The sequence below is a fragment of the Lissotriton vulgaris genome, chromosome 6, assembly GCF_964263255.1.
Source record: "Lissotriton vulgaris chromosome 6, aLisVul1.2, whole genome shotgun sequence".
NCBI classification, from domain to species: Eukaryota; Metazoa; Chordata; class Amphibia; order Caudata; family Salamandridae; genus Lissotriton; species Lissotriton vulgaris.
In genome coordinates, this window is record NC_141694.1 from 318,868,084 (window position 1) to 318,881,917 (window position 13,834).

At 39.6% G+C, this 13,834-nt stretch overlaps 1 protein-coding gene across 10 annotated transcripts in view; it reads right to left on the reverse strand.

The window, feature by feature from the left end:
* HPCAL1 (hippocalcin like 1) overlaps window positions 1–13,834 on the reverse strand; it is a 1,564,223-nt gene that overhangs the window by 414,999 nt on the left and 1,135,390 nt on the right. For 9 of the 10 annotated variants that reach the window (XM_086926340.1, XM_086926339.1, XM_086926341.1 and 6 more), the window contains one exon: window positions 5,069–5,154. The exons of the other annotated variant lie outside the window; for it this stretch is intronic. The gene's annotated coding sequence lies outside the window, so the exon portion shown is untranslated. The remainder of the gene's footprint in view (window positions 1–5,068; window positions 5,155–13,834) is intronic. 10 annotated transcript variants of the gene reach the window in all.

Consider the following 13,834-nt stretch of genomic DNA (forward strand, 5'->3'; position numbering starts at 1 on the left):
GAAACATACAGGCCCAATTGGTGAAGGATGAGGAGTAAGGGTCCGAGGTTCGCAGTTCAAAGGGTGATTGATGATAACATCTGCTTGTATTTACAATTATATCTCTGTGATCTGTATCATGTCTATCAATATATGAAAAGGAAACAACTTTACATGTGTTTAAGTGAGAACTGTCTGATCTGTGAACTTTAAAGGGCTAAGACCATGTGGAATAATTTGGACCCATTCATCTGAACAGAGCAGCACATAAGCAACACCACTAAACAGTGTAGTTATTACTTTGAACTAATTCAGATATCATTGAGGTTGGTGGATAAGGAAGACCAAACAATTCTGACTAGAGCAATAATCACCACAAGGCTGCACTACATCACTTGCAATATGTTGGACATCAAAGAAGTACAAAGCTTCTGAAATTTCAGAAAACATCAGCTAGAAATGTGGTGACAATTTCAAGACCATGCTATATTTTTCCAACTCTACATTAACTTTAGTGAATGTTGTTTATCCACTGACATTTATCGAAAATAAAATCTTCAATACAAAAATGTAGTTGAAATGTTATCTTTAGTGGAGAGGTGTGGCTCACTGGTTAGAGGCGGCAGACCTGTAAGCAGAGAACGGCCTGGGACCAGGGTTCAATTCCCGACGTGGCAGGGTCGTGGACCAGGGGTCAACGGACTCGATAATTCTCGCCTCAGTGCCTACTCTAACCAGGGAACACACTCGGTAACTCTGGGCATTAAGCTTGCCTCATCTCTACAACGCCCCCCACAGACTGGGGATGCCTGGTTTCACCCTGGAGATACCCAGAAAGGGACCATCTCACAGGGAAAACCAGGACGGGTTCCCCAGCGGTCTGCAGCGCCAGGACACTCGGTTAGAGTAACAGTGCGCTTTACAAGTACCCCACATTTACATTTATTTCTTTAGACCGCTGGATGTGTTCACCCTGAAAAGGTCTGTTAATCATTTCAAATGTCAAAGTAGAAATTATTGTAGGTTACTGAATACCATCTCAACAAAATGCAGATAAAAGCAATGTGAATAGATAGCATTTTGTGTTTCCCTAACTGAGAATCACAAGGATTCGCAATTAGGAAAATGCAATGTATAAAGGTGTATAGTACACCTTTTGTAAATCCTGGAGGGTCGCAAATGACCTACCTCATGAATATTAATGAGGTAGGTCGCAATTCCCCCCCCCCTAGGAATCGCAAAAATCACGGGGAAGGTGCCCTGCTGAGATCATCAGACCGCCATGTCCATGAGTGCTTTTCAATAAAGCAATCTTTTTTTTGTATAGCAGCCAGTTTTCCTTAAAGGAAAACGAGATGCTTTACAAAACATAAAATGAAACGTTTTCTTTTCATTTTTTAAGAGAAGGCAGTGGTCCGTGGGACCACTGCCTTCTCTTAAATAATGCTTTTACAAATATTCACAAAGGGGAAGGGGTCCCTTGGGCACCTATTCCCATTTACGAATGGTTTACCACCTACTTGAAGTAGGTGGTAAAATATGAATGTTTTGTGATCGCAATTACGGTCACAAAACATTCATACATACCCATGCGATTCGGTATTAGAAAGGGACGCCCTAAACACGCCCCTTCCTAATAATGAATCCCAAACTCATTTTGCGATTCGGTATCAGGTTACTGAATCACAACATTAGGTTTGCTGCCTTGGAAAACCAATCTTTGCTTTCGCAAACGGGCAAATTCTGAAAATCTGCCCGTTTGTGAAAGCAAAAATGCTTGAAACATCTGTCCCTATGATTCTTATATTGATATAGGGAAGCTAAAACATCAAATAGATGATTCTTTTCTTAAGTACAAAAAACACTAATATAGGAACTATTGGCATGTGGAAATAGAAGCTTAAAGTAACTTTAGAATTCATATCATATATTAAATCCAGCTATACCAGTATTAAGAATCTGTAGAGATAATGCTGGATACTTGCCACACAAGTCGATTTACTACCACGAGAATTAAGTTAAAACATATACAGGTAACATATGTCTTTTACATACCAAAGAGTCTCACAGTGATACTTTTGTGAGCCACAACGCTACACATATGAGCTTCTATGCTCTAGAATGCTTCGTTTGTATAAGAGCCAATCGGTCAACCTCAAGGCCGTTGTATTTTCCACTGTGCACAGGTGATTTCTTGAACCCAGATTTCTCCAATTGCCATGCGGTTCTAGGTCATCCAAATCTGGACCGGCGTCACTGACTACTAGTTCGGCAGAAAGCAGGCTCTTCTCAGCTTTGTGCACAAAGGTTTATAGCTGGAGACAATACTCTAAACAGACCTTCACTTAGAAGAGATAAAACAAAAATTGATCTGTAAAACTAGCATTGCATGTAGTTCATCCAACACAAAACCTTCTTGGGTGAACTATCAAGCCGTAATCTAATGAGGGCAAACATTTTTATATAACTACAAAAAGGACTGAAGGAGGATTGGGGAAGCCAATGGCGTTCAAGTTTGCCATGCAGTCCCATTGGGATAAATATCAAAGATTGCTCTTGATAACTTACAAATGATACCTTGAGTATCAGAGACGCCATGAATTTACTTTCTTGTTTCGTCAATTAAAGCTAGTAACTGCAATCTGTTCACCTAGTTATATGTTTCAAGTCCTTCATTGCTCTCTGGAGCTCCACACTGGTATTTTCTGGTAGCACACTATTATCTTCATGCAGAACCACAGGCAAATGAAATGAGCAAGCTTGAACAGGAGACGTCCTTCTCTAGCTAGTTCTTTCCAATGGTTTGCTGACTATAATTCAAAAAGCAGGGCTGCCAATAAGGATATCTGACTCAGGCTTTTGTTTGAGAATATTTATTCTACTAGATATATAAGAATTATCATCACGTGTGACTAAGATCCAAGTACCCCTGCACAGGCCCAAAGTAAACCAAGGAGAATTTCCCTTATCGGGCATCTTTTCCAAAGTAGGTTTCCAACAATATATTCAACTATGAACTTGAATTCAATAAAACAAGCAACAAAATTATGAAAATCCCCTTTGAACAATCCTCTTTTCAGGCACGGATCCCTGGAATGCATTATTTCAAACGCTGCTAATATAAATGACAACACCGAGCTCGGTTCGGATGATACTTTAACCAATCAGGTTCTAGGTGAGAAATTTGATAAATTTATGATAAAGCATGAACAAGTATGGTGGGTCCTTTACAATAGACAGATAGAAGCACTGCAGTTTGAGATAAAAGCTGATGTAAATCCATGACCCGTCCCTCAGCCCACTGAATCCTGTTTAATAGTATCCAAGGGATTTTCAATGTAGTCATTGGCAGAGGCTGGGGATATCTGGAGCTTTGAGCTCCTTTCAGAACTGAAGAACTAAGTACCCTGTTAGATTTACTCACTTTAGTCAGAACAAATGTGGGGTCTTCACGCAAGGCAGTAATTACCATACAGCAATTCATAAGAGCAACTAGCTGCAGAACTTCCTTGGGAGCAAACTTTTCAATAAAACCTACTACAGGTATTCCATTTGGCAGGGCCGGCTCTAGGCTCATGGTGGGCCTGGGCAAGGTGCGTAGGTAGGGGGCCCGGAAGAGGTAGTCCGGGCGGGGCGGAGCGCGCAGGCCAGTAAAGAGGGGAGGGGGTCAGGGTGTTTAGTAGTGGAACAGAGCTGGAGGCCACCAAATCCCTGCCAGGGGCCACCACGCAAATATGTATCCATCCTCAGAGGATTAATATATTAAGGATATATATTGGCGTGGTGGCCCCTGGGGTTTGGTGGCCCTGTGCAGGTGCACAGCTTGCACATGCCTAGAGCCGGCCCTGCGTTTGGAAGCAAACCTTGTCAATTCTATGAAAATGTGAAGACAACTCTTTTGTAAGTACACATCCTCTAAAAGTTTATATTGGTCTTTCTTGACTGAAGGAATTTACTATTTGGAGAACTCAGTCAGATCTAATACTAAAAATACAAGTCAATACCAGCCATAATAGTCTCCAGCTACTCTCTCAGACCCCTGTGATACCCGGGGATTTTTACAGTTCACCTCCTCATTTTCTGCTTCACACTTTGGCTACTTAACATGCCCATTTCCAAAATTTCGAACTGCCTTTCTACTGCTATTTGTTCAAGCTAATCTTTTCACATTCTTAAAGCCCGACCGAACACATTTTGCTTTATATTAGGTCTTCCCTGCCTTCTCTTTTTTTATAATCCTTGATTTGTCAATTACTTCACCCATTTCATTCTGCTTCACTGTATATTCACTCCTGTGCAGAGTTTTAGTGAAACTGAGTTGAAAAAATATAAGACACAGAGAGACCAACTCAATTAGTGAGCCCCTTTTCCAAATCAGAAACTAGCATGGTGCTTATATATATTTCGAACTTAGCCGCTTGAGGCGAATTCTCACTCCCATATCGGCCAATGTTGGGATGCTACTCTGCCATGCATTTTAGTCCATCTTTTCACCGTCATCTCGGTGCACAGTACTCTGCGCTTCAGATAATAACCAACATTGTTCACAGAATATACATTAAAGCAGACTCTCATGCCTTGCAAGCATTCCTTATGCTGGCAAATGGGCCATGAAAATACTACCATTGTCCATAATAGCAATAACAACTGTTCATTTTCATAGTGCTCTCTACCAAGCTGTAATGTACTGTACATTTATAAAAACACAGGTGATAGCATCACTCAGTTAATTTGTTCTTGCTCAGGATAAACAAAATGGGACGTGTACGTGCGAGCAGAAGACAACAAATAAGGCAAACAATTTAGCAATAGATCTTATAACCCCAGGTGACATCAAACACGCAAACCTTCTAGAATGCCAGTTGGTGATTCTTAGAGATGTAGGACTAGGCAAAGAGAACTGTTTTTCTGTACACTTGATGGCCCCATTATAAATCCTAGAAATATCTTCACATGTTATCCTAGATGCACAAAAAAATTCGTGAAAACATTCCATGAATGTAAGCAATCTATTTTTTCCTTTAGTCCAATCTGTACTAAATACTATTTAATACTACTTCCATGCGGATGATAACATCTTTAAACTCACCTGAACTTGTTACTCCCAGATTTAGACCCACCGCAACCAGAGGGTACTCTTCGTACCTATGGGGTCGTATCTCTCTATTTTCCTACCTGAAAGCAAAATAAATACTGTAAAACTAATCAGCTATAGTAAACGGACAAAAATTACAGACCAAGTATTCATTCCATGTAGTCCAAAAATTTCAACGCAAGTTGCTATACAATTATCACTCCTCTATAAGTGTTTGGAAGTCGTCACTGCAAAAATAAAAAATTATAAACTCATACCATAAAAAGATGCTAAAACTGTCCTTAATCTCATGTCATTAGACGAAATAAAGAAATATAATGTGGTAAATTGACCCCTTCCTGCCATTCAACATAAAGAAAAGTTTGCCATCAGGGTTGTTTGGAATGTTGAGCAGTCCTTATTGTATATATTTTCTACAGCACAGTTTTGTACATTAAATCATCTTAAAGTGTCAGAACCAACGATTCAGCTTTTGTTACTTAGCTTAATAAAAGCACAAGCTTCATTTGAAACTGCAAGATGTACTAAGGATTTTTGCTGAATCAGAGCTGTGCTCTTTGGGGTGTAATGTGAATTTGTTGAGGCATTCTGTGGCCTTCCCCTCGGTGCTTTTGTTGGTCAGCCAGAGGCTCTTGAAGGCAATTCAGTGTGGTGGGTTCAGGGTGAAAAATAGTCACCTGACTTTTTTTCCGACTAGCAATCTTATTGCAGTGTACTGGGCCACTCGGAGAAAGGAGTTCAGATGTATTGCCAGGCTGAGGTAAAGTCAGTTAGATTAGCAGAATGAGGGGCTATGGTGGTACTCACTACCACAGGGCTTGCCTCATGAGGTGGCCAGGATGGAGAAGCATTGCATTACAACAGTGACCCAGGTGCCAAGATTACTTTTAATCCAAATATTGATTCTTAGGCATAGCAGTTTTAATGCTGTAGGGGACAGGGTCATACACATTCCTTGGCTGGAATGTCAATCAATGTTTCACTGGTGATTCATGTTCAGCTTGTGGAACAGCAGTTTGATTATGCTGTCTCTCAGTTTCAGGACAGTTGTTGCAACTGATTAAGCAGACCCTATTTGCTGTAATTTGGGGTCTGTTGATAGTTCTGCACAAGTAGAGTTGTATGAAATTGTTGAAGGTCAAAGGTGACAGGAAGATTCTTGTGAAAATTCACAGAAGACCTAAAAGGAAAAGTAGAGCGAAGAGTCAGTTGTGCTCCCCAGGTGTTTGTGTTTTTCTTTTTCTCTTGTTTCCAGATATAAATCATGGATGGTTTGTTTTTCATTATCCCTTTATTTAAATAATTGCATGCACTGAAGCAGCAAGACCTGTCACTGCAAGTAAGCCTAAGGTAGCAAGCCTCCTGTTCATAGAAGTGCAAGGAATAAAATGGACACGGTAATTGCTAATGAAATTGTTGTTAACATGAAAGACATTAAAATGAGTGTCATAATGAACAGACGAATCTTATTAGGATTATCAAATATCAAGCTAATAAATAGGCTAGCAGAAGATGGCAGGGGGTGCCCAGAGGTGCTGATCTCTAGAGAAGAGATCATTGCAGCAATTTGCGGTCTTAAACCTGCAAAGACACCGGAAGGAGATGGACTGCCAGTCGAATTTTCTCAGAGACATGTGGGGGTGCTGGCTGACAAATTGATAAAAGTATTTGAGAAAGCGGTCTTCAGAGAGTAGTTGCCAGACTCCATGAGAGAAGCCTTGGTATTAATGTTGCTTAAATGGGGTAAGGACCCAACGGACGTTGTCATATCACCCGCTATTGATGTTGAACTGTGATGCAAAAATACTCAGCAGGGAACTGTTGTCACAACTGCTGGGCCATGTGTCCAATATGGTTCATTCGGCCCAGTGAGGGTTCATCCTGAGACATAACACACTCTGTAACCTTCAACGTCTCGCACACATTTACCACGCCCTGCAACTGGGGGAGGATGTCTTCACATGGGCGTTTCTGGATAGTGAACAAGCATTTTATTCTGTAAATTGGGACTATCTATAGATAGTTTTGGCCAGGGTTAGGCTGTGTCCTATGTATATTGGTTGGGCGAAGCTACTTTAATTCTGAGTTCGGGGTCAGAGTTAGGACAGATGGGATGGTTACTGGGTGGCTCTTGCTGCACAGGGGGGCAAGCAGGGTGATCCCCTGCCATCCCTTCTCTTTGTGTTCACTATGGAGCCCATGGCTAGCACGACAAGGCGGCTACTGGAACCCTGGGGCATTCTGGTATGTAAGACGCATATGTGATCTCCCCATATGCTGATGATGCATTGGTATACCTACAGCAACTGGAGTATTCACTGCCTATCCTATTGAGGGCAATGCAGTAGTTTGAGACATTTCAGGGTAGCAGGTGAATCATGCAAATTCCTCACATTGGCCATTGGGAACACTGGGTGGAGGTAACCCGGGTTGATTGCCGTTCGTTGGCCTACCTTGCGAAAGTGGTATCATACGATATTTGGGAGTCTGTGTGGCACAAACGGCATCATAATCTATCGCGCTCAATATTAGTTGAGTAATGGATGGTTTGAGCTCATCTATCTGGTTTTGGAAAATGCTGCCTTTGTCGCTGATGGGTAGGGTTGCCCTGATTAAAATGGTGGTGTTGTGGGCTGTCTGAATACACTGCAGGGCTCACTGCACAACATTTCCAGGCAATTCTCTGTGGTCATAGATAAACTGCTAACTGAATTGCTATGGGCCTGGAAGTGGGTGAGGGTGGGTATTAATGCCCTCAGAAGATCTTGGTCCAATGGGGGGGGGCTGGACCTGCCAAATATGGAGTCATATTATATGGGGGCCCATATGCAGCATGCGGTACAGTAGCTAGACCCCAAGGAAAAATTGTGAAAAACAGCTGTAAAAGGGCTCCTGTGTTGTGGGCGATCTTCCTAACTTGTTGATGCTAGGGGCTGGAGTATATTTGGAGGTGCCCTATGTGGTGCGTCTAACATGTAGACTTTTGGAACAGCAGTGAAGAAAGGGGTTGGAGGGCCGCGTATGCTCTGGATATGCAGATCTAGTTGCACTAGCCATTTGTGAAAATGTCTGCCACCATGATGGTTGTATGGTGGAAGAGGGGCAGATTTAATTTTCTAGGGGATCTATACATGGAGGGCAAATTCATTACCAGACAAAAAGTGATGGGAACATTGGAGCTGGGTCATGGACAGTATCTCCTGTATGTAAAACTTCCTGCCACAGTGCGTGCGCTGTGGCCTACCATCCCATAGAAGAAAACACAGTCCCATACTGTTGAGGAGCTGCTGAACTTAGCGGGGGTAAATATATCACCTCTATAGAGCATTGCAGGAAGGCCATCTTGCTCCTCCCCTGACAATCCATGGGAAATGAGAGGGGGCTTTAACTGACCCTTTTACAGTGGCGGACTGGAGCAAAGTGCATGATAGGGTGCGGACTGTGTTTACCAAAGCTAGGTTCAAACTAATACAGTACTGATACAAAAAGCGGAAAATACATTCCTGAGACGCTTGTTGTCCACCCCTCAGTCTACTCCGACATTCTCAATCCACGGGGAGGTGGGACTTGACTATGTTACTGATAGAATCAGAATGGCCCCCCTACTATTCTGACTAAAGACATGGCTTAATGACGAGTTAACACTTAATCACTCCCTTATGACAGATGTTATGTCATTAGACCATGCAATGAAAATCCCTTGGCTAGAATATGTAAGACATACTTTTTCACGGCTAGGACGCCCGGATATATATAATGTTCCATCCAGCGGGAGGATGTGACCTGGACCAAAAAGAACTTTCTGGCCGTGGCAAGAGTAGCTCGGGAAGAGCAGGAACTGTCAAAACCAATGGTTAGACAACATTATTTGTTACTTAGTCCGCATTCCCTTGAGCCCTACCTTAGTATTGTAACCAAGCCCTTCCACAGACTATTGTTAACTAAATTCAGATTTAATTTAATACACTATTCCCTAGGCACTTATCACTCATGGTGTAAACAGGAAAGTGGTCCCCCATGTAGCTGTGATAAATTCTCCTCACAGGATTCCATGCATTTTATTATGTTCTGTAGCTTATACATGGCACCCAGGAAAAAATATCTGGCACCTCTACTAAGAGAAATTGGAAAAAAGGGGACCCCTATATATTAATAATATACTTGCTATACATAGGGAAAGTTAAATAATTTGGAAACGGTCTATAGCCAAGCAGAAGTGCAAAAATTACTAAGCAGTCTATATAGCAACCACAAATCTATATTATAGTAATGACATCCACCAGTATGCAAACTCACCACACAAAAATGTATTGAATTGTTTAATTTATTATTCAGAGAGTTAATATAGAATTGTTATCTTTTTATAATACTTTTTTTGTCATTTTTCATATTATGTTTACATTTCTAATATAATTGATTTACAATTCATAGACATATAAATATAAAGTTAAAAATACATGACAAACAGACAGTAAGCATTAGACATGACAGATGATGGAGGCAATGCGGCAGGGTAGTTCATAACATGCGTTTCGGCCAAATGGACTTCCTCAGGTGACCGTCTATTGCACTAGAATATTAAAAAACAATGTGGGTGAGAGCCAGACTAATATAAACAGTGGACATGGACAGTGGGTTATTTATGTACAATAGTGAAAACAAAACACCAGTTTATGTACATTATATATACAAAACAATTAAAGTCAATCAACATGTACAATGCAATTGATTATGTACAGAGAGCACATACGAGAGTGTATTATATACAGCATATACATTTTCTTTACTTCATCAAATTTCATCATAATGATCGCGTCAAAATATAAGCAAACCTATGTCACTTGTCCTTCTATTTGTTGTTTGGAAACGTGATACAATAGATCTATGGCACATGTTATATAGTGCACAATTAACAACCTTAGAGATAGTCATGAACATACTAAGTACCTACATAGGTTTTTTCGTATTATATTTTTCATTCAACAGGTCAATACAATTCATATTTCCATATGTTTAATGTTCCAAAACACAAATAATTGCTACTAGAAGCCAAAAATTGATAGCAAATTTGAAATAGGTGGTTGTGTTAAGCAACCGCTATCATTCACAGTTTAAAAAGGTGGGTCATCATGGTAAAGGCGAAGAGTTTTGCATAGGATATTAAATAATGAAACTAGATAACTCTGAGAGAAGTCAGAGGGAGAGCTATATGTAGTGAACTAGAACACATGCAGAATGTATATGATATATGGACAAATTATAGTACTTACAGAGAACATAGTGTCCGAACCATTCAACCAAAAAGAAAAAGAAAATGTGATGAACTGTAAAGTGTCAACCCGCTTTTTTACAGATGAGACTGATAAACAAAGGAAAATGATGAATGAAATGATTATAGTAATTCATAAACAAGTGATCGCACACTTAAGGATAATAGAAAAACACAATATCTATTGACAATTCTAAGTGTAATTATAAATACAGGGATGCAATACAACGATGGTAATCTCGAGAACAGCCAGTAAATGTGAGTAGTCATGGAATGTATAAATGCAGTATATACGCATAGGGTCACTTTTCAAATGATACATAAAGTACAGTGGTGACCACTTACCTAATATAAATTAGACATGGTGGTCGAGGCCATAATGAGGTATAATGATAATAATAATGCCTAATAATAAAAAAGAACAATAATAAAAAAAACAATGTAAAGAGTGTTGCCGTTAAACATTGAGTAATTCAAAACTAAAAAATGAAAGCAATATGTACCATAAAGAATGAAGGAGAAGGACTGTAACGTAAGTGCAGCCACCAGCAATGATATCCACACCATAGATGAAGATTTCTGATACCTATACATGGAAAGGAACAAGGCAACTATAAGTATAGAAAAAAGGGGAGAATCCCAAGAAGGTGTGGTAATGGTCAAACATAAGAGAACTATAATTTACCTTAAAAACGGGCTCACTAAGTATCCTGTGTAAGTTCAACCATATTCTAATAGAGGAAGTATTTCTACAGACGATTCAGGTGTTGATGTGGTGGAATTAATCAGGAAGTCTTTAAGCCTGGAACTAGAAAAGGAGGCAGACTATGAGCAATAGCATATAGAATAATCGGGAAATGAAAAACACAAAAATAGATATAATACCTAAATGATGCTACTGGTAGGGAGCCGAGAGTCAGTGTTCAGATTAAATATCATATTCAATATGCTAAAAGGAGAAGGTAAAACAACATAAAAACGGTAAATTGTATAATGTTACATGAATTTTGTATCATGTCTAAATTGTGTCATCCGAATAGGTATATAACCGTAAATATAGCAATTGATGAATATAGTAAACGAAGAAGTAGAGATGGTGGACCTACCACATGTGCAATGTGGTGTATTCTCTACTTAGTATGCGATAGTCGCGTAAACGAGAACTTTTAAAACACGAAAACACTCCTAAATGCGGTCGCTTACCATGACGGGGGACAAAGATATTTGGGTATGACTCTCGGTATGTGCGGACCACCGCGCGGGAGCACAATGTAGCGGATGGCAGGATGCAAACAATTGCACATCGCCAGCCGCCATCTTTATATAGGTAAGCATAGAGAGAAAAGAATATGAAGATAGAAGGAGGACTACAAATGGTGATACTGAAAAAAAAAAACATAAAAACAGGTCAGCGGGTCTCCGACAGCAAAGTCCATGTAGAATATTGACTTAACATGGTGGATGAAACAGAACCCCGATATGAAAACAGAACAAAGAAACCGGAGGGACAACGTGTAAACACATAATATATGTAGGAATATAGCATGATATGGGGGGGTCCAATATTCATGAATCACCGTATAATCAGCAAAATTGAATATCTAAAAGTCGACGATGTAGACGATAAGAGGTGCAACATGCTATTTCCAAGCGCCCGCCAGGCAAGCTACGGTGGGACATGTGCATATGACCTAATCAAAGTTCTTCAGATAGTGACCCTAAGAGGTTACCGTATTTGTTTTGGGGACACATGGGAGAAAATACTAAAGTGTCCCTATGTGATTGAAAACCAAGGCTAAAACTAATGTGAAATCAGAGTGGCATTAGTTAATTAAACAAAAGAGACAGCAGGGTGTTAATAAGTGGGATGGTTCCAAAAGTTACAATACAAAGTAAACGAACAGTATGGTTAATATTCGCAGGTTTGTATGACAAGTGGAAGAAAAGGGTCTGGTATGTAAACGAAAACCGTAATAACTTTAAAACGGGGAATTAGTAATTAAATATACAAGAATACTGTATTTTGAGTATACCAATGAGGTTAAACTGTGAATGAGAGAACATGGCAAATTCGGTCCATAAGTTAAATAGTGAGCACGACATTTGTAACATTCAACTCCTATTTAATATGGACATAGACTGGTTAGATGATGGCATGGTCCCATGAAATTTCTGAATGGAGTCCATTGTTGATTCTCCCCTTTTTTCTATACTTATAGTTGCCTTGTTCCTTTCCATGTATAGGTATCAGAAATCTTCATCTATGGTGTGGATATCATTGCTGGTGGCTGTACTTACATTACAAGTCCTTCTTCTTCATTCTTTATGGTATATATTCCATTCATTTTTTAGTTTTGAATTACTCAATGTTTAACGGCAATACTCTTTACATTGTTTTTTATTATTATTATTCTTTTTTATTATTAGGTATTACTATTATCATTATACCTCATTATGGCCTCGACCACCATGTCTAATTTATATTAGGTAAGTGGTCACCACTGCACTATATGTATAATTTGAAAAGTGACCCTATGCGTATATACTGCATTTAAACATTCCATGACTACTCACATTTACTTTTTTTTTTATGAAAAAACAATGGTTCAAGGGTGGCCTAATAAGGTGCTGTGTGAAAGTATAGCGTAGGAAAAATTCACGCTAGGGAGCAAAAGATGTAGGTACATATAAAAATATAATTTATTTCTATTTCAACATTCATCAGAAAGGTTTCAGGTGCTCATATGAGTGACAAGGTGCATAACGTGACACAAGTGAACATAGTGAAAACGGAATGTCACACAACAACAAGGTAAAAGACCACATACATATATACAATAGGGGGGATATATTTCCTTGAGTAGGTCGATGACGTTTCGATCTATATTATTTTAGATCATCATCAGGACTGGGGAGCTTCCTGAAACTGTAGAGAGGGAATTGAAATTAAGAAAGGAACGTACATTTACATTTTTTTAACTTAGAGTTTTTGGTGCTCCCAGTGTCAGGATATAATTCCATGCACAATGAAGTATAGTCGGAAAGGTGGCGCTTAGCAGTAAACCAATGTGTGCTGCGCTATTTTTATTTTTCAGGAATAGGGAGGGCGCTTAATGACATATGGGCACTGATTAATTTTGACTTACTCTGTAGTTAGTATAGTCCTATAGGCTCACAAACTAATTCAGAATGTATAAGACATCAGCCGGTTGACAAGCGTACTTTCTGGGGGATCAGAGAAAAATGTCACATTGCAGCACTTATTGCATGGGTTATTTTCAATAATCATTTAAGGCTGATGGAAGCCTTATACAATCGCTGTCTATTATGGGTCAGTAGTGATTGAGCGTTTTGGCTTGAGAATCTAGTCATGTTAGCGCAAAGTTTAGCAACACATACTTAAATGAATTAGAGACATAATGTACATCGGCTGAGGGGCAGAGAAGTTGTCAAAATTTCGAATTTCATAGACTAAACGCGCAATTGCGGGC